The sequence below is a fragment of the Callithrix jacchus genome, chromosome 9 (assembly GCF_049354715.1).
Source record: "Callithrix jacchus isolate 240 chromosome 9, calJac240_pri, whole genome shotgun sequence".
NCBI classification, from domain to species: Eukaryota; Metazoa; Chordata; class Mammalia; order Primates; family Cebidae; genus Callithrix; species Callithrix jacchus.
In genome coordinates, this window is record NC_133510.1 from 90,096,035 (window position 1) to 90,118,519 (window position 22,485).

Consider the following 22,485-nt stretch of genomic DNA (forward strand, 5'->3'; position numbering starts at 1 on the left):
TAGAGGCATAAAAAGACTTGATAATGTATTAGTTATTTTCCCTTGTAATATACTAGTGGTTTGTACAGGTTTCAAAATACTGATCATGATACCGCACTTACTTAAAATCTTTTAAATGCAAATTTATTTATTTTGATGAAGCTATCCAGTGTTTACTCATATGATTTTTCTCTTTCAGGACACATGGCAGAATTAACCTTTCTCATCTCCTTGAAAGAAAACAAAGAAATCATAAGAAAACTTCTGGTCACTGTGCAGTGACTGGAAGTGAGATACTACTTCTGGGTCAAAGAATTGCACTGTTCAGGTGCAACTCTCTTTTCCTTCCTGCTGTTGTAGAGAGAGGGAAAGTCTACGTGTTTCAGATGCCAGATGGCAGAGGGTCTATCATTCTATTAGTCTGGCTGTCTGGGAGATTACAAAAGGCAGACTTGCTCTGCTGACTGATACAAGAACACATACCACATGAGAGAAATTAATCTTTTTTGGGGGGTGGCGGTATTAAGCCATTGAATTTTGTAGCATTTGTCATTACATCATAACAGTCTAACATGAATAATTCATTCACATTTTGTGTATCTTTTAGTGACATGAATTGATAAATTCTGAAAACCTAATGCTATAAAATCAGAATAACATTTGAAATTTAATGTTAAATTTTTATCTAAATGATGCATGAGCTTGGTAAAAGTCAAATAGCTAAGCTTCTAGTCAGAACAGTAATTTACTGCCCCCCCTTTTTATCCCCGTCCTACTCTCTAGAAATAACAGTTTTTCATATTTACCTTTTTTGTGAAGTTATCTGTATATTGCTAATAATATATTTTTCTCTTTCTTGATTTGGCAACTTTAAGCAACCTGTATTGATTCTGTTATGGAAAATCAGTTAGCACACATATACTTATCTACTTCCTTCTTTCTATATTTTAATAACTGTGTTATATTTGAATTTCTGAACTTAGTTAACAAACTTTAGGAGGAAAAAAACGCTTATACTTCTATTTCCAGTTGCAACAACTCTACAAGCCTATTCAAATGTTCTCTTTGTGAGAGGGGGTAATTTTCTAACTATTCTCTCTACTTTGTCATCATCTTTTGTCACATGTACCTTTATTTTCATGGTAAGGTTGTTCAAATGTATACTGTCTTAAAGCATCAACTAGGTTTGGAATGTGTTTCCTATAAACTGATTCTAAAAGGTGAAAGATTAAAAAAAGGACAGACACAGTATGAGTATCTAGATATTGTTCTTTTCCCTGGGCTTCAATAGGAGATTGACCCCCTTTTGTGTGTTCATTCCTTAGCAGACATTGAATTGAAGCCTTGTCCTCTCTAACTAATTAACACATTTCCACCTTGTTTCCATTATCATCCAAAGATGTTGAAATCTGTCATCCACAGTTGATCTCCCCCCTCAATTCTCTTTGCAGTATTGGATTTATTCCTTATAAAATTTCTGCACAATGATTTTGGTGGGATTCTGGGAGGAATATGAGGCAAATATGTTTAGGCAGAGTCTTCTCTGTTTCTTGTTACCTTTTTAAAGACTAAATGCCATGGAGATGTTTGAAACCTCCGACCTGAAATATCTCCATGAGTAGTGGGATGAGGGAGGGGAAGTGTTTGTGAATATTAAAAAGTAGGGAGTTAAAGGTAAAGGCGCATGGAGTAAAGTATCAAAAGAAAGCTACAGAAAGAAGGGAAAGGAATTAGGTGTGGTACCCTGGGTCACTTGACTGAGATAACTAAATCTAAATGAATACTGACTACATTTGGACTTGCATATTAAGAGGTAGATATTCATTTCACTTTTAAGATGTAAGTGCCTTTCAGTGAATGTTATTTTTATGCTTTTAGAAATGTCTTATTGCTGCACTTGGTCTACATAAGAAACTTTGCTCAAATGTCCCACTGATAATCCAACAACCACCCCTACACCTCCGTTCCCTATAAGTTCACTCTCTAATGTCTAGTAATAATAAGATTCCTCTTTCCTCTAATTACAAGATTATTTTTCAGTTAAATATTAAAACTACTTTGAGTTGCCTTCAATTTTTTCTTCAAATCTATGGAACTCCAACTACTTTTGAAATATGTTGTTTAATGTGATTCTTTTCAAAACAAAAAATATATAAATTTCTTTGATTTGATAGATGTATTAGTTTTTTTAGGGTGCCATAAAAAAATATCACAGATTTGGTAACTTAAATAATATAAATATATTTTTTCACAGTTTTGGAGGTTAGAGAATTTAGCATCAAGTTTGATTTCTCCTGAGTCCTCCCTCCTTGGATTGAAAATGGTTGCCCTTCCTTTGTGTCTTCACAGGGTCTTTTTTCTATATGTGCACATCCCTGGGGTTTCTCAGGGATGTTCAAATTTTCTCTGCTTGTAAGGACAAGAGTCAAACTGGACCCACTCTTAAGACCTAATTTTAATTTAATCATTCCTTTAAATACCTTAGGTCCAAACACAGTGAGAATTTGAGGTACTATGGGTTCAAGATTAAACATATAAATTTGAGGGGTCCACAGCTGATTTCATAACAGTAGCCATGTGCTATAGTTTGAATGTGCCCTCTCCAAGATTCAGGTGCTGAAATTTAATAATCAATGTTACGGTATTAAGAGGTGAAGCCTTTATGAGGCGATTAAGCCACGAGAGCACCTCCGTTGTGATTGGTTTTAAGATCCTTACAAAAGGAACATCAAGCAGTGTTTAATCTCTTGCTCTTCTGACTTTCAATATGTGAGGACATAGCATTCCCCCCTCTGGAGAATACAGCAAAAAGGAGCCATTTTAGAAGTAGAAAGAACAGGCCTTCAGCAGCTGATACTTTAGTCCTGGACTCCCAGCCTCCAGAACTGAAAGAAGTGAGTTTCCGTTCTTATAAATTACCCACTCTTACATGGACCCAGGGAAGAGAGTATCACACATCGGGGCCTGTTGTGGGGTGTGGGGGCTAGAGGAGGGATGGCAGGGGGTGGGGGAATTGGGGAGGGATAACATTAGGAAAAATACCTAATGTAGGTGATGGGGGGATGGCTGTAGCAAACCACCATGGCATGTGTATATCTATGTAACAAGCCTGCACAATCTGCACATGTATCCCAGAACTTAAAGTATAATAAAAATAAAAACTAAGTTACCCCTCTTTACTTACTAATGTAAGCATTTTGAGTATCTAATAAAGGTACACCAAGATAGATTACATGTGTGTTTTCTCTACATTTTGGCAGATCAATTATTACTACTCAGTACTATACACAAGAATTCATGCTGGAAGTTTTAGTGCTTACAGGACAATCAGACAGCAGTAGGTTGCTGTAATTTTAAGATTGATACAATTGTTTTGCTTTGTTTGAAAAGGTTAAAGGCAAGACAGCCCAGAAAAAGGAAAACACACCAGTTACTTCTAGATTCAACCTCATTTATCAACCCTACACAATATATCAAACTTTAAATATAGACATACATAATTTCTGACAGAAATAAAACTAATTAATGAATTGAGTAAAACCAATTCTTTGCTTATGAAAATTGAAGCTTTTACCCTCAAAACCAAAGCAAACTAACTTTCAGAAGAATGATCAGTGTAAATTTTCAACAACACTAATGATCAAGATATTTCAACATTTTCTAAATTATCTGACAGAATATTTTGGCCCTAAGGAATAATTCAAATGTTTGGTGAAAGATCTCAACAGAATAAAATGAGAATTGCCACATCAAAGCTTCTGTGTTTATAAAAGAAACAGCTGTGGCTAAGGAGCCTAAGGCAACGAATTAATATTCAAGGTTTCCTTCTCAAACAGAGTTATGCATTTGAAAATGTTCGAAAGAAATATAATAAGCTCACAGTCATTTGAAATGATCTTTACAGATGCCATGTAAATATATACCAATCAGCTTTGCAATTAAATACCATATAATTAGTTCAGGGATTTCTTGCCAAAAGTATGTTGTATTTCTACTAAATTTAAGTTGTGCACAGTGGTAAATGAGAATGAATGTTCCAAAATGATAGCCCATTTTGCATATTTTACTGAACATACATGCACACCCATGCACATATGCATACACACATATACAACAAAATCAAACCAATGCAAATCTGGAAAGAATTCTACAATCTCCATTACTGGCAACTCTGAAGGAAAATTTCACAATAAAACCTAGTTTTACATTTAATTTCTCATAGTTTTCTACTCTGAAAAAATGTTGGCAAACAAAATTTGTTTCAATGTTTTTTTAATCAGAAGAATATTTAATCTACAATCATATTGTAAAAGTGTCCTAATATTCATTCTTTATCTACTTTATTAAATGCAAGTATTTTGATTCCAGATGGTACATATTACACGATGTCATTTATCAAAGTTGTATGATTCCAAGCGCATAAAGTTCTTTGAAAAGTAACTTATCTGAACTGTTCTTTTTTAAAATTTAATTTTGTTTTCCCCCACCTTTTTTTTTTCTGGTGATGGTGGTGATACTAATTTCTGATAGGGTGACATCTAATAGTATACTTTAAAAGAAGTAAATATTCGAAGACCAGCAATCTTTTTCTCTAAGTGGAAAGTCAGCCTCTACTCGTAATTCTTTTAATAAGCATTTATTGAGCTATATACTTTGTCAAGGGGAGTATGCAGTGACTAAGGAAAACATCATCAAGATGCCAGGAATAGCAAAAGAAAACAGTTGGTCTAATGTGAGCAGAAGATAATGTGTCAAAAAATATTATGTTATGCCTGTATGACATTTTAAAAAATCAGAAACTAGAACTCCTACCAGATTCTTAGGTCCTAGTAGAATCAGTTCCCTGCAGCCAGTTCACCCATTGTCTAAGAGGATAATCTAGTTATTGAGTTCATAGCTGACATTAAAATGAAAACTAAATTTGAAGAAAAAAATGCTGTTTTCCATCACCAAAAGTAAACTGGAATATGCATAGATAACATTGTAAGTAATTCATGTTGCCCAGTAAATAGTAATAGAACTTTTAGCCACATAAATAAACCAGTAAAATTATTATAAATAAGAAACCAAAGATGTTAATTCTCAGTCTTCAAACCAGAAAAAATAAATTATAGAATCAAATAAGACAAACGAAGGTCAGTCCACTTCTATTTTTAGTTTATTTTAGCCATAGGGAATATGTTGTCACATCCTATAATTGGTGACAAGTAAATAACAGATTATACCTGTCAGTCACACCACTGACTCACTTCTTGTCTGATGTCAGACACCTTATATTATATCTAGACTTTAATGCTTTCATTAGTTAAGTGTGATTAATAACAGATGCTATAGTAGATGGTCAGTTGGCTGCACCAAATCCATTCCCAAATCCCATTTTTTATTTCCCATTTCTCTACAGATACTGGAAAGAATAAATTACTTACTTCCCAATTCTCCCTTTGTCCTAATTTTAAATATCCATAAATTAGATTCTGAGACAAGGATTTGGGTGTGGATGGCTAATATAAGTTATCCTTGGAATAACTTAAGGGGTAATTGAGGCAGACAAGCAAGAAAAACTAATGAAGAATGTGGTAATGAATATAGCACGGTGGGCAACTGAGGATCAAACACGGTGGGAGCTGTCTGAGAGGCCATGTAGGACAACTCTGGGAAATATCCATCGTGGGGTGGGAAAGCCATGGTCTTTACATAATTATTCTCATTCTTACCAATTCCATTTTTCTCCCCTACACAACCGGGAACTGAACATGACTGCATCAAGAGTAATTGGAGGTGAAGGCATAGTTTGAAACATGTCATGTTAAATTATGTGCTTTAATGCATAAGTAGCATTGCAAATTTGTCCTGGTAGTAGATACAGTACAGAATTTGAATAGGGAACATGAGTTTTACCTCATTCTGGTCTTGCCACTCACTGATAGCAAAATAAAATAGTCTTTCTTTCTGGGCCTTAGAATTTTTCTATTAAAAGAATGGTGAGCTTGAACTACTATGAAACTAACTGCTCTTTCAGTTTTAAGTTCCAAGGGCATTTGATTAAATACATTTTTAGCAGATTTACAATAACTATTCTTTCTTGTCAAGGCCTAAAAATCTTTATGGCCACGTTTACCTTTTTTTCATTAAATAGAAAATAGAATGCCTTTCCAGTGTCAGAAAACCATCTGTAAATGAATAAATTATCACTGCTAAAACAAAATCTCTCCACAGGAGAAGACAAATCATTTGTTAAAGAAATTGGACAAGCTCACAAATGTTCATGATAGTTCATGTAGTACAAGCAGTATTACCTCAAGGTTTGGAAAAAAAAGTTAGTAGATGTTTAATTTTGAATTTTAAAAAGAAAGACAAGGAATGATAACATATGTAAATAATAAAAAAAAATCCCAAACAAACCCAGATCCTCAAGAAAGCCTTATGATTAAAATTGTTTCCCAAAATACCATATTATTGATGCCAGATGTTGATCATGAAAGCAGATAATAAAGAACTTACAGAGGGAGAAAGCTGCATTTTAAACAGTAGGAAGTTAACTTATGAAAATAAAGAGCCAGAGCATGTCTGGTTAGGCAATAAGCCTTCTGTAACATATTACAACATTTGTTTCTTTGACAACCATAGTTTCTATAGTCAAAATCTTTTTTACTGGATGAAATACATAAATTTTGGATAAAGTTTTAGGCTGCCAGAGGTTAGTGGCCATGTGATTAAATCCAAAAGAAAGTTATTTTTTAAGAGATTTCTAAGAGCTTTTCTTTTTTGTGCACTTTATTTTCCTATAATGAGATTAGTCTTAATTATCACCTCTAGCTATATCTTTATGTTCTGCCCTTCTCTTATAATTCAAGTCCACATTTTAGAGCTTTTGTAATATCTTGACGTGATTGCTACTTTAGCACCACATATTTATGATGCTCAAACTTAGCTTATTTTCCCTAAAAGTTATTTCTTCTTGCTAATTTATCTTTTATTCAATAATGCATTTTTTTCATTCAATCATTCCTTCCTTCAGTTAGTCACCTTTTAAGTCGTTGAACATTTAATGCCTTCCAGGAGGTAGATATATTGATAAAAGCTACAGTGTGTACAAAGAACGATGAAATTATAGTGCCTGCTCTTAAGGAATCTAGCAGAGGATTGTCGTATATGGTAGTTATAATACAATGGAAAAATTATATCATTGGTGTTAATGAAGCCTACAGCACTTGTTTACCCTGAAAATTCTCAAGAAAGTGCTTTGGGTAGAGTCATCTGACTTGAAAGTTGAGGGACTTTTTCACAGACTACAGAGAGAAGCAGTGATACAGTATAAACCAATCAAAGAGATGGGGGAAGTGAAATGTAGCATGTCTGAAATCTAGATTCCTGCTTCAAAGGTTACAGCTCTAGTTATCCTTATGTTTTTGGGTTGTTATTACATATATAACATCTACATATGTTATATTTCCCATAGAACAGCATTATCATTTTTGGTTTAGGGTCATATATAATTATTTTAAATAAGTGGAATAAAATATTGTTGAATACTTAAGTGTATATTTTTCATTTATGATATTCCACATTTCTCCAACTTCAAGCTTTTCTTTCAGCCTGAAGAAAACTATTAGCACTTCTTCTAGAAGTACTAAACACTGCTGACCTAAATACTCTTTTTGAAAATTTATTGAAAGTGTATTTATTTTACTTTTATTTTACATTAATACTTTAATTATCATGGGATTTTGATGGATACATATATTTAGAAAGTAAACATTTTATGTATTAATAAAATCAGGGTAATTATAGTCTTAGGTATTTAGCTCTTCTTTTTGTTAGGAACATTCTGATTTCACTGTTTTAGTTATTTTAAAATATATAATAAATTACTGTTAAATGTAGTCACTGTATTGTGCTACAGAATACAGGATCTTATTCATTCTATCAAACTGTATTTTTGTGCTCATTAACTATCCTCACTTTATCCCTGACTCCCTGTTACCCTTCCCAGCCTCTGGTGACCATCATTCTACTCTCTATCTTCATGAGTTCGATTTTTTTTTTAGCTCCCACATATGAGTGGCAACATGTGATATTTATATTTCTGTGCCTGGCTTACTTCCCTTATTTTTGGATAATTATTTTTTTCTGTATATGAACTTCAAAGTAGACATTATTTCAGCACCTAAAGGTGTTACTCCACTGTGAGCTGACCCCTATTGTTTTTGATGGAAAGTCAGAATAATTTCTTTATTTTTAACAGTTTACCATTTAATAAAATTCTCTCTCTCTCTCTCTGTGTGTGTGTGTGTGTGTGTGTGTGTGTGTGTGTGTGTATTTATCTTGCTTAGGGTTTCCTGAGAATCTTCATTATGATAGTCTCAGTTTGTCACCACATTTACAAAAATTTCAGGCATCGCTCCTCTGTTATGGACTAATTTATGTTCTCCTCAAATATATATATTAAAGCCCTGACTCACAATATAACTATATTTGGAAATAGGCATTATAGGGAGATAATAACGATTAAATAATATTATAGTGTAGGACCTTAATTCAATAAGACTGTGTCCTTGAAAAAAAAATAGAGAGGCAACACAGATCTCGCTCTCTTCTCACATGCACAGAGAAGAGGCCATATGTGAGGACACAGTGAGAAGATGGCCATCTACAAGTCAGTAAGAGAAGCCTCAACAGAAACCCACCCTGGACTGACAACACCTTGATCTTGTATTCTAGTCTTTAAAATTGTGAGAAAATAAATTTCTGTTGCTTAAACTACCCAACCTGTGATATTGTGTCCCAAGGACACTAATATGTCCTCTAAATATCTCCCCAACTCATTATTTCTCTTCTTTCCTTTTTGGATTTCAGTTACATATATATTAAAGCCCTTGATATCAGCTCAAAAGTCATGGAGACACTGTTTTCTTTCCAACTTCTCATCTGTCTTTCCTATTAAAACCTGATATATTTTTAAAATTCACATATTCTCATTTGGAAAATTTCCACTAGGTAATTTTCTAGAATGTCTCTCTCTTTTTTTATGTTTTTTTTTTTTTTTGGCTAAGATCCCTTATCTACCTATTTACTATGACTGTATTTTACTCGAGTTCCCAAAACCTTTTTATTTATAATTATTTAAGTATTTTAAATTTAATTTTAATATTCAAGATATTTTACAATTGGTTTCTGTTGACTGCTTTTTCTCTTAAACATGGGTTGCAGTTTATTTTTTTTAATGTCTACTACCTTTCCATTCCACTGTGAATATTGTGAATGACACACTGTAGAGACTGCAGTTTACCTTCTTTTTTTGAAGATTTTTTTTTTTTTATTCTAGTAGAAGAAATTATTAACTTGTTTGATTCAAACTCAAAATTCTGATTTTCTGGAAGTGGGCATCAGTTGAAACTATGCGTTTATCTCTGTCTTCCGGTTGTTGCTTTTCACTATGTTCTCTGAAGTTGCTGATGCATGTGTGCAGTTCAGTGGTTAGAAAATGATTTTGGTGGAATACACGTATAGATGTGGGGCTCTTTCTCTGTTATTCCTTCTCTTGAAATCTCCTTTCTTACTCTTCCCAACTCAGTAAAATTCCAGTCTTGGACACATCAAATTTTCTCACTTTTTAATTTTCTTTCTCTCTTTTTGGTGATCTTTAGTAAGTTGTATGTTGTAAGTACTTATTTATTTCACGTAATTTTTTGAAATGTATTTGTATATATTCTGAGTCTTTGGTTGCACTATTGAGTGATATATCATACAGAGCCTTGTGCATGCCCTGCCTCTGAACTCTGAGTTGTGATTTATATAATATTACCTTAGCAATCATTAGTTTGAGTCAAATTAAAAATTTTATGATAGCATTTTGACTAAAGAATATGTAAACAAAAATGCTGATATAAAGTTGCTAAGATTCAGAATTTTTACATAAAATTTATTGTTTATAGATTGTCATCAAATAAAATTTTTCAGAAAAAATGGCAATTTCTCTATTTGAAATGTTTCTATAACTGACATCAATTCATAGTATGGAAATTTTGAGTAGTTTGTTAAAAATTTGAAATAATTTATCTTAATTTATTTCTTGTAGATGCAAGTAAAATATAATTTTTCAAGTTATCTACAAACAGTAGGATCAGGGGTAGCTTATTATAAGGATCCAACAGGGAATACATTGTGAGGAAATAGGAGGCTAAGGCACGCAACCTTAGAATGAGAAAAATCATAGTTGCACCTGGCATCACAAAGGCTGGACCTAAATTCTAAGAAGATCTAGATAATTCAGTACTGGTTAGCTTTTAATTTACTGCTACTTTCTCTAAACATTTCTTCTCCATTGTTTTTTCCCAAAACCAATTTATTTCCTGAATTGCTTCTGCTTCTTTGTAACTTTGCTTTTCTTATGATTTCTCATGTTTCTGTGCCTTTTAAGCGTCAGATCACTTTGCCTATGAATAAACGTTCTGTATTAATTGAGATCTGTGCAGTTACAGTTAATAGAAACCCAGAGAAAATTAGCATTAGCAGAAACCACAATTTATCGTTGTACAGAACTGATATGTAAAAGTTTACTATTGAATTCTGGAATAGTTTTAACAGGGCTTAAATAATCTCATTCTCTGTCTCAGACAAGTTTGTTCCATGTAATGGACTAGATTGACACTACCAGTTCTGGAACTGCATTTCATATTAGTGACCCAGATGGAAGGGAATGTATATTCCAATTGGTTCAACATAGCATCCTCAGGAGGATTCTGATGGACTCTAATTAACATAGCATATTGTGAGCCCATCTCTGAATCAATCTTTGTGCAATACCTGCGGCAGTGGGGCCAGAGCCAGTTTCAGGCCCTCCTGAACCATACTCAACAGGTTTCTCATAAGTAATATTGTTCTATATCCAGAAAAAATGTGGAAAGAATTACTGGACATTAACCAAAAGAAAAGAAAGCAACTATACAGTGTAATATCTAATTCGGATTCTGACAATGATTATGTTGCTGTTAAGAGAATTTTCCATTGAGCACCCTCATAGTCTGTCATGGATAAACTTTTCTTTGATGCAATGTCCAGTCATAGTCTGGTAATAAGTGCTTATGAATGGTATCACACTGTATAAAGCTAGACATAGGGGACAATCCTGTCATAAAAGCCCTGAGTGAAACTGCTTCCCTTGGAAGTGTTTCTGGGCTTGGCCAATATCATTATTGTCTTATCTAGTTAATTAAATATTATCTTAGACAAAGTCAGTTGGTTACATTTCTATTATAAACTCCAAATATTTCATTTCATTTCAAATTTCTGTTTAATATGTTTATATACTGGTGCCTTAATTCTTATTATAATTATAGCTATAAGATATTGACATTTTATAAATATGATAATATGGCATATAGCTCTACTTGATTAGAGTTAATAATTAGGTGGACTGGAGAGGTAAGATAATTGTATCCAGCAAATTTTCTCTTTAAAATGAACATTTTGGACTCCTGAGTTGACTGTGATTCATTTCATAAAATTTAAGAATTCCAGAATTATACATTTTTATTGAAACCAAAGATAATCCTTATGCAAAAATTACCACTTAGACACAGAAAGAGATAGAATAAATTTAATGCAGAATGACTATTACTATTTTTTACTAAACTCCAATGTGCATTAAACTTCTGAATGACCTTATAACTTCATATGTTAATGTTCAACAAAAATATATCAATATTTAGACCAAATTAGCTAATATTTATTGGACTCATAAATATCTTGCATATAATGCTGAGTATCATTGCACATGAGAAGAATAATGCATAGAAAAATAAGGAGTAAAATGAAATATTTAATTATCTAGTTTTAATATGAAATAGAATATCAACTGGGTAAAATTATCCTTCATATCTTTAGGTATTTTCAGCAAAACAATTGGGGCATCACAATTTGAAAGTCAAGCCATATGAAAAATATTACATTCAAAAAACAAAAACAAAACAGAGCAAATGTTTCTTTCTTTTCTATCTTTAAACCTAGAAAAGGCTTAACTTGGAAATCTAAGCTATAAATTAAATATTCAATCATTCTGAATTTGTCAGCAAAATTAAAAGGAAATTACTTTTCTTCAACTAAATATTCTTCATGCATCCCTTATAATAAAAGATATGGTTGGACTGATTTACACAGTAATCATAAACACTTTGTCTAAGTACAGTCTTTTTCATAAAGTTCATAAAAAGTTCACCCTGTTTCCCAATCCTAGACCACGTTTGAAATGTTCTACAGCCCTTACCTTCAATGGGAAACAGCAACAGAAGACTCCGCTGTCACTATCAACTTTCCACAATTTTTAAAAATTTGCCACTTTCAATACAAATCTTTTAAAATAGCAGCTGTGCCACATCATCATTTCAATTCTTAGGTATAATATTGACAAAATATTCATCTAGGGATCACATATTCCCTTCTAGAAATGAGAAATAAAAAGTGATTCTCCGATAGACCACCTGGTTTCAAGTCAACAAGCAGACCAGAGGCCACTGCTACATCAATATTCTCAAAGGTAACATTGTGGTGAATTGTTTTTTGTATAAGCCATGATCTTTATTTCATTTTATGAGATACTTTCCCTAACTCTGCAATTAAGGAAATAAATTTTGCAACTGAAGTCAGAAATGTCTATGCATATACACATTTATGTTCATATTAATATTCAAATTTGAGAATATATAAACATATTTTGAGATTTGGGAAGAAATCAATTCAAAACATAAACTTTAATGCAAGTGAAATACTGTATGTCTATATAATTGTGTAGTGCTTAAAGGTCATCCAGTACTTCAGATTTTCTTTAGTTACACTTTCCTTTAGAGTAAAATTTCATGAAAATTTTGGCCTCCCGTGCTTTTTACACTTCTTCACTTCTCTTTACCTTACCTTTGCCCCCAGTAACTTTAATTTGGCTCCTGATCCTACCATATCACTGGAACTGTTTATCATCATGGACATCCATGTTGCTAACTTCCATCTTAACTCGAATTGTAGCTGTTAATTCTCTCCCCAATATCTATTTGATCCTTCTATGCTAAGAGAATTGCAATTTTCTTTGGTGTAGCAATGTCCTATCCTATACCTGCCACCTGCTACGTTCCCTGGTTTTCAATGCAGTAGGGTTTACTAATGTGGTGTTGGCCCAAGGAGATGTAAACTGAAGACAACATTTAGAATATGTTAAGATTTACAGACATAGGCGCCATATCCATTGTTTTGTTGCTTCCATCTTTTTTCTGCTTGTAAAATGGACAGAAAGGCAGAGGTGGTGAGGCATTTTGTTACTACAGCTTCACAGAAAAACCATTTTTTACATATATTATAACAGAATCCTTAATTGATGCACCCTCTTTGCTTAATTCACGATATCTTTTTTATGGAATCATTATCTTCCCTTTGTTGGTGACACATTAATACATCTATTTTCCTCGATCCTCTCTGTCCCTTCTTGTTATTTGCCATACATACTTTGTTTTGCTTTCTGTTCCTTTCACTTTGGCTTCATTTAGGTACTGATTTTATTTTATGTTTTCACTTTCCTTAGCGCTGCTCTTCTGTTGTCACGCTGTTTTTTCTTGATTGCTTATATTCTGCTTAGTTCAGTGACTTAGGTCAAATTAATCTCAAATTCCTTAAATGCTCTATGCCTCAGTTTCTTATTTTTAACTTAGAAATAATTAAATTACCTACCTCATAGGAGTTTAGTGAAAATTAAATGAGATAATATGTGTCAATCAAAACTTTAGAAGAGTTTTTGGCACAAAATCAGCATTCAGTAAATGTCACTAATTATTACTTTATCAAGGTTGTTATTTTGTTCATTTTTAAACATTTTTATAGAAGTATAACCATACACAGAAAATTATTTAGCTAAGTGATGAAAGATGTGCACAAAATTTATTGACATCAATTTGCTAAAATATCCTCATTTCGTTTCTGAACATCTATGGAAATTAACTTTTTTCTTTTCATTCCTTATGTCTCCTTTCTCATGTTTTTTGTTGGCCAAATTCATAAGAAATTTATCAATTTGATTGTCTTTTCAGATACCAAATTTAAGTGTTATTGATTTTTTAAATTTTTGTTTTCTACTTTATTTAATTTATATTCATATTATTTTATTTGTTCTTTCTTTTAATAAACTTTTCTACCTTGTATCCAAATGCTTGACATAAATATTTACATCCTTGATATTTATCTTTTCTTCAGGTTAAATATAGGCACTTTAGGCTAGTAATTTCTTCCTACCAATGACTAACTACATTCCATAGGCTTTGATATATAGTATTGTATTAAAATTGAGTTCAAAATATTTTCATTTGACCTATGAGTCATTTAGAAATGTATTTCCTAATTTCTCATTGTCTTAGTTACTGTTTTGCCATTGATTTGTAGCTTACATCCTCTAGTCAGATGTGTTCTACATGATGTTGCTTCTTTAAAATGAGGACCCCTTCCTGACACCTTACACTAAAATTAACTCCAGATGGATTAAAGACTTAAACATAAGACCTGGCACCATAAAAACCCTAGAAGGAAATCTAGGCAAAACTATCCAGGACATAGGAGTAGGCAAGGACTTCATGAACAAAACACCAAGAGCATTGGCAACAAAAGCCAAAATAGACAAATGGGACCTAATGAAACTCCACAGCTTCTGCACGGCAAAAGAAACAGTCACTAGAGTGGATCGGCAACCAACAGAATGGGAAAAAATTTTCGCAGTCTACCCATCTGACAAAGGGCTGATATCCAGAATTTACAAACAACTCAAGCAGATTTACAGGAAAAAAACAAACAAGCCCATTCAAAAGTGGGCAAAGGATATGAACAGATACTTTACGAAAGAAGACATATATGAGGCCAACAATCATATGAAAAAATGCTCATCGTCACTGGTCATCAGAGAGATGCAAATCAAAACCACATTGAGATACCATCTCACGCCAGTTAGAATGGCGATCATTAAAAAATCTGGAGACAACAGATGCTGGAGAGGATGTGGAGAAAAAGGAACACTTTTACACTGTTGGTGGGAGTGTAAATTAGTTCAACCATTGTGGAAGACAGTGTGGCGATTCCTCAAGGCCTTAGAAATAGAAATTCCATTTGACCCAGCAATCCCATTACTGGGTATATATCCAAAAGACTATAAATCGTTCTACTATAAGGACACATGTACACGAATGTTCATTGCAGCACTGTTTACAATAGCAAAGACATGGAATCAACCCAAATGCCCATTGATAATAGACTGGATTGGAAAAATGTGGCACATATACACCATGGAATATTATGCAGCAATCAGAAATGATGAGTTCGTGTCGTTTGTAGGGACATGGATGAATCTGGAGAACATCATCCTCAGCAAACTGACACAAGAACAGAAAATGAAACACCGCATATTCTCACTCATAGGTGGGTGATGAAAAAATGAGAACACATGGACACAGAAAGGGGAGTACTAAACACTGGGGTCTATTGGGGAGAAAAGGGGAGGGCCAGTGGGAGGGGGAGGTGGGGAGGGATAGCCTGGGGAGAAATGCCAAATGTGGGTGAAGGGGAGAAGAAAAGCAAAGCACACTGCCATGTGTGTACCTACGCAACTGTCTTGCATGCTCTGCTCATGTACCCCAAAACCTAAAATCCAATAAAAAATTTAAAAAAAAAAATGTCTTTAGACATACCTTATAGCTCAACAAATAATCCACTTCTGTAAATATGAGGTATGAAACTTAAAATAATCTGTATTGTGCTATTTGGGGTGCAATGTTCTATGTTCCACTAATTGTAGTGGACTCCACAATTAGTGCCAGTTTTCTGCCCCTCTCTTTATCTCGATCTTTTCCATGGCCTCATGATGGATAGAGTATATGTCTTTGGCAGGTAATTTTGGCCTTGATCATATAATTTGCTTTGGTGAATGTCATGTGGGCAAAAGTAATAATCTGACAGTTTGGAGCTGAGCCTTAAGAAATCTCACAAATTTCCAATTGTTTTGTTGTCCCTTTTCCATTCTCATGAAATAAGCATACTCCATCTAACCTATCTGTCCAAGGTAGGGCAAAGCCACCACACTTAAAGTAACCTGAAGCAGTCCCAGGCAACCTCAGATCCATGAGAATAAATAACTGATATTTTAAGCTATGGAATTTTCAGTGGGTTTTCATGTAACATTGTGGTTATAGCTAGCTGTTGCTATTTTGTTGGTCAAATTTTCTAAATCCTTATTAATATTCTTCTCTGTTTTCTATGTCAATTTAATTCACCAAAAAGCATTTGGTCATTGAATTCATTGATATTGTTTCAAAATGTTATCCTCCTATAGATTTTGTGTTGGCCTGTGTTATGACTTTCTTTTTAAAAATTTCCAACTTTACTAGAGATATGAAAGAATTTAACATTGAGCACTCACATGTTCACTACCATGATCTCAGAATTAATGTTCTAACCTACTTGTTTTTATATTTATTATATGTAAATTCTTCTAGTCATCCATCGACCACTTCATTTTTGACACTTCTCAAAATAAATCCCAGATATGAGTATACTGATATTATTATTATATCAGCATATATAGTAACTATATATTGATATATGTTTATATATATAATATAGGATTATCTGTCGCTTAGGGTTTTTTTTTTTCCTTTTTAAATAAAGTCCTCATAGAATAAAAATGTAAACCTTTAGTGTGCATTTGCTGAATTTTAACAAACATATTCATCTGTGCATCAAATTCTTACTAGGATATAGAATATTAACAACAGCCCAGTAATTTCCTTCACTGGCCTTCCCAAACTCTTGCCCTCAATTTCCTATAAATACCCACTATTCTGATTTTTTTTCTATTATAGATTTATTTGTGATATAGTCTGAATGTGTCCTCCAAAATCTGCATGTTAAAACTCAATTGTCAATGTGATACAGGTTGAGCATATTTTATATTTCTTAAAATTTGAAATGTTCAAAAATCAGAAGCTTTTTGAGTGGTGACACATTGCCACAAGTAAAAAATTTGACACCTGAGCTCATGCGATAGATTACAGTCAAAACTGTTTCATACATAAAATTATTAAAAGTAATATATAAAATTACTGTCTTAGCCCATTTGCATTGCTACAAATGAACAGTTGAGACTGAATAATTTGGTCATGGTTCTGCAGGTTATACAAGAAGCATGACACCAGCATCTGTTTCTGGTGAAGACCTCAGGAAGCTTCCCCTTATGGTGAAAGGGAAAGGGAAGCAGGCATTGTATGGTGAGGGGAGGAAGATAGAGGAGAGGAGAGGAGATGCCAAGATCTTTTTAACTGTCAGATCTGGTAGAAACTAATAGAATGAGAATGAGAATTCACTCACTACCATGAGAACAGAACCAAGATGTTCATGACGCATCAGCCCTCATGACCCAAACACCTGCCACCAGGCCCCACCTCCACACTTGGGAATCACATTTCAACATGAGATTTGGAGGGGACAAATGTCCAAACTATATCAATTACATTTGGCTTATATGTATAAGGCATATATGAAACATAAAAGAGTTTTGAGTTTAGAATTCGGTCCCATTCTCAAGATATCTTATTATGTGTATGCAAATATTCCAAAGTTCAAAAAATATCCCAAACCCAAAACACTCCTGGTCCTAACAATTTTTAATGAGGGACACTCAACCTGAAATATTAAGAACTGGGGCTTCAAAGTGATTAAATTATGAGAGTGGAGTCCTTATGGATTGGAGGATACCCTTACAAAAGGGCTTGAGGTGGTGAGTTTGCCCCCTTCCATTTCTTCTGCCATGTGAGAACACAGCATTTGTCTCCTCCAGAGGATGTAGCAACAAAACACCATCTTGAAAGCAGAGACAAGGCTCTCACCAGACACCTTAATCTTGGACTTTCAGCCTCCAGATCTATAAGAAATAAGTTTCTGTTGTTTATAAATTACCCAGTCTCAAGTATTTTCTTACAGTAACTCAAAAAGACTAAGACATTTTGCCTGTTCTATAATTTGATATGAATATAATCATAGAATATACATCCTTTGTATAAATAACATGGTTTAGATGTGTGTCCCCTCCAAATCTCATGTTGAAATGTGACCTCCAATGTTGGAAGTGGGGTCTAGTGGGAGATGTTGGGTCATGGGGATGGATCCGTCATAGAATGGCCTGATGCCCTCCCTGCAGTAACAAGTGGTAATGAGTTCATGTGAGATCTAATTGTTTAAAAGACTGTGGCACCTCTCCCCTCTCTCTCTCTCGCTCCCTCTTTTGCCATGAGACATGCTAGTTTCCCTTCTCTTCTGTCATGACTAAAATCTTCCTGAGGTCTCACCAGAAACTAAGCAGATGCTGGTGCCATGCTTGGACAGCCTGCAGAACCATGAGCCAAATAAACCCCTTTTCTATATAAAATACCTAGTCTTAGGTATTTATTTAGAGCAACATAAAACAGACTAATATGATAAGGCTTCTTTCAATCAGTATAATGCTTTTTACAAAAAAACTCAACTTTACGTTTGCCAATAGTCCATTCTTTTTTATTATGTAGTATTTTCTCTTTTTCTGAAAAAAAAAAAAAAAAACTATATTGATAACCTTTGCTTTTGCTTTTTATTTGTTTAGTTGATTCACATTTAAAGAAATTGATGTGTTTAATTTTAGGTCTATGACTTTTTTACTCTTTATTTTCTGCTTGTATTCTGTTTTCTTTTTTTGATCTATCACTTATTCTTTTTTAAATTTTTGATTTGTGTGTGTTTTAGAATTCTATTTTAAAGTATCTATTTACTTTTTAGTCGTCTAACCTTTTCCGTTGCATTATTAGGGGTTGCTCTAGGGATTAGAATATACAGCCTGGAATTTTTAGAGTTTATATTATTGTTGCTGGTTCCATTTTGATAATTCATGTTCGAATAAAATATTTTTCTGCTAGCCTGATTATTTGAAGGAGGTTTTTCCGAATGATGAACTACTGTTATATTCCAGGCTGGTTGGAAATGTTTTTTATTCCCTAGTCTGGTGTTTATGAAACATTTATTAGCTTTTATTTATCCAAAAATATTGAAGTTAACAAGGGGCAGGCAGCTTACAATGACATGAAGAATCCCTCATCTCCCCTTGGACTAACCTGACCTGTGTGTTATCTGTATGATTTCTTATTCATTAATCTGCATCTTTATTCTTAAAACTAAGCCAGGCATGGAGAAGCACCTCCACTCCCATCAGGCACCCTATTGTCAATTTTGCAAACAAGAAACTGTTGCTTTTGAATTTTAGGATTGTGCCACTTACTTAATAAGCCATACTTATGGCTTTTTAATTAAGTTTTCCACCACAAGAATGTTTTCTCTATATCCCTATTGTTATGCACTATTTGGGCAATCCTTTCTTCTCTTTAATATGTTAGAGTTCTTGCTAATTCATCTGTGCTTTTGTTCATTTATTTTTATAGAAGGGACTTTCTGTTTCTATTTATTATCCTCCATGTTGCCTCTGAACGATATTCAAGAAGGGAATATCGACTTTACCCAGCCATATTAAACATAAAAATTCACCCTCATGGTAACTTACTTTCCTCTTAGCCTGTTTTATTTTTTATAGACCATATCATTGTTGAAAATATTCCTGTGTGTGTGTGTGTGTGTGTGTGTGTGTGTGTGTTACCCTAACTTGAAAGGTAAACTGGAATGAAATAGGAATTTTGACCGCCTCCGTTATTCTGCATTCACAGTGCATAGGAAAACTAATGACATTATAATTGACAGATATTTATTGAGACAGAGTTTAGGAAATATCTATTTAAAACCTAAATATTTGTTTACATAAAACTAATGTTTAATTAAAAGTATGATATACTACCAATTTGTTGTATGAGATACAGATTTAGGTAGTTTATAAGTTTAAAAAATATATTTTTCATGTGATACATACACTCACAATACCACCCATAATTTCACATAAATTGTTAGACAGTATGGGGTTAAATTTTTAAAGGAATCAAATTTCAATTGATTTTATAAAATATTAAGTTGCAGAATTAATTTATATGGATATGATGAAAATCACTAAAGTGGCCTGAAAATAGAGAATTTTGGGAAATATCGCTTTGATTCATATATTCAAAGAAGGCATTACTAGGCCACACTAGTCTGCAACCATAAAATAAGATTACCTTTCTTTATGATTCAGATCACAAGTACCCCAATCTCTTACCTGCCCAGACAGCCTTTCCCATGGCTTCTCTCTCCAAACATCCTTTAAGACTCCTATTTACCTACTGTCTACAACCAAGGAAATGGCTCAAGCCCTCAGCAAGGCAGCTCCACACTGCTGACTTAAAAGAGGGTTTGCAGGAGGAAAAAGGCAAGAATTCTATGTGTTAGTTTGTTTTAATTGGATTTAGGTTCTTTCAAATGGAGTGGCAAGTTTGAGAAAGGCATTGATGAGATGGATTTTGAATACATTCTAATTTCATTTATTTTCTGTAACCCCTTCAGCCACAGGTTGTCTTCTGATAAGGCTTGCTCACAGACATCTCTGTTAAGGTATGCATCTGAAGCTTCTCCCACACTTTCTTCCACATCTTCTTCCATTTCTCCCACCACCCCAAAGGGATAAACTATTCTTCTGAAAGGTCACATTTCAGGATGATGACTGAGATTACCAAAAACACTTACCAAAGATATCAGGAAGTAGACAGGCTAATAATAATGCTGTATTTTACTTCTTTCTTCTTGATATTCCTCATATGTGGAACTCCCTGGGAAAATCTGCCCACAAGAGGAATAGTGGCCAAGATAGAATGCCAGCATCTAGTTTGGTGTAATGGTTAATTTTATGTGTCAAACATAACTAGGCTATAAGTATGCATTAGTTTGGTCAAACACTAGTCTAGATATTGCTAAGGTATTTCGTAAATGTAATTAACATCTATAAGCAGTTGACTTTAAGGAAATTAATCTTCATAATGTAGGTAGGGTTTATTCAATCAGTCGAAGGCCTGGAATGGGAAAACTGAGGTTTGGCAGAGAAGAGGGAATTCCACCTTAAGACTGTAATATAGAAATTTTGCCCAAGCCTCCAGCATGACATCCTGCCCTACAAACTTCAGATTCAAAGTTACATCATCTCCTGCCTGAGTTTATTGGCCTGCCCTAGAAATTTGGAACTTGCCAGCCCCCACAATTGTGTGAGCCAATTTCTAAAAATAAATCTCTATGAGATATATACATATATTCTGTTGGTTCTGTCTCTTAGGAGAACCCTGACATAAGGAACATTGAAACTTACTCTGAGTTACATCACATACCTAGGTAACTATTACAGGAAGAGGATGTTGGTCACAAATCTGCTTAAAACAGACTTTGCTATAACAGAACTCACAAATACCTTCTTATGTTATGTACTGACTCATGCTACCCACTGTAAACACAGAAAATTCTTTATGTACAGTTTTCAGAAATCCTAGGCTCCACTATGCCTTAAAAAACATGGCTTTAAGATGTCAGGCTACTTCAAGAATAACACCTCAGATTTTAAAGGATTAAAAGGGAGATTTCAAAGGTCAAGGGAGTGGATCAAGAGACCCACTCCCACTACCCCAGGCCTCTACACACATACTCCCAAATTCTCCTTGATTAAGTTATATTCAGTTACCTTCAATGAAACTTCATTTAAATTCCCCCATAAGAGGTATTAAGTATTATATATTTAATTGTGTTGATGAACTTTATATTCCATGCCTTTCTAGAGATTCCAAGATTTTCAAGCTTCTATGAGTAATCTTTGTAGTGATTTGTTAGGGTATGAAAAAATTCATTTTTCCTCTTTCCTGTCCAAGTCCTAAACTAATTAGGGTTGCCAGCAAAATGCAGTATGCTCAGTTAATTTGAATTTTAGGTAAGCAATTTAGAGTTTTTGTAGTATAAATAGATTCCAAATATATCACCAAACATACTTACAATTAAAAAAATGGTCATTTATTTGAAATTCAAATGTCACTTGATTTACTGTATTTTTATTTGCTAAGCTTGGTAATACTCAGTGGTAACTGAAAAATACAATTACAGAGTAAATCAGACATGAGAATAAAATATTACATTTGCTATAAATATAAGAATCAATAGCTAGGTGTGGTGGCTCATGCCTGTAATCCTAGATCTTTAGGAGGCCAAGGCAGATGGATTGATTAAGCCCAGAAGTTCAAGACCAACCTGGGCAACATGGCAAAATCCCGTCTCTATTAAAAATACAAAAATTAGCGGGGTATGGTAGTGGAGGCTTGTTGTCTCAGCTATTTGGGAAGCTGAGGCTGGAGGATCAGCTTGGCCTAGGAAGTTGAGGCTGCAGTGAGCCATAATTGCACCACTGCACTCCAGTCTAGGCAACAAAGTTAGACCCTGTTTCAAAATAATAATAATCATCATGAATAATATAAAATAATTAATAGTTTCCAAAGATTTTTGACTTTAATACTA

General features: G+C 33.7%; 1 protein-coding gene across 1 annotated transcript in view; it reads left to right on the plus strand.

Annotated features, from left to right (window-relative positions):
- EPYC (epiphycan) overlaps positions 1 to 22,485 on the plus strand; it is an 84,285-nt gene that overhangs the window by 3,259 nt on the left and 58,541 nt on the right. Inside the window, exon 2 of the mRNA XM_035257176.3 lies at positions 179 to 307. The gene's annotated coding sequence lies outside the window, so the exon portion shown is untranslated. The remainder of the gene's footprint in view (positions 1 to 178; positions 308 to 22,485) is intronic.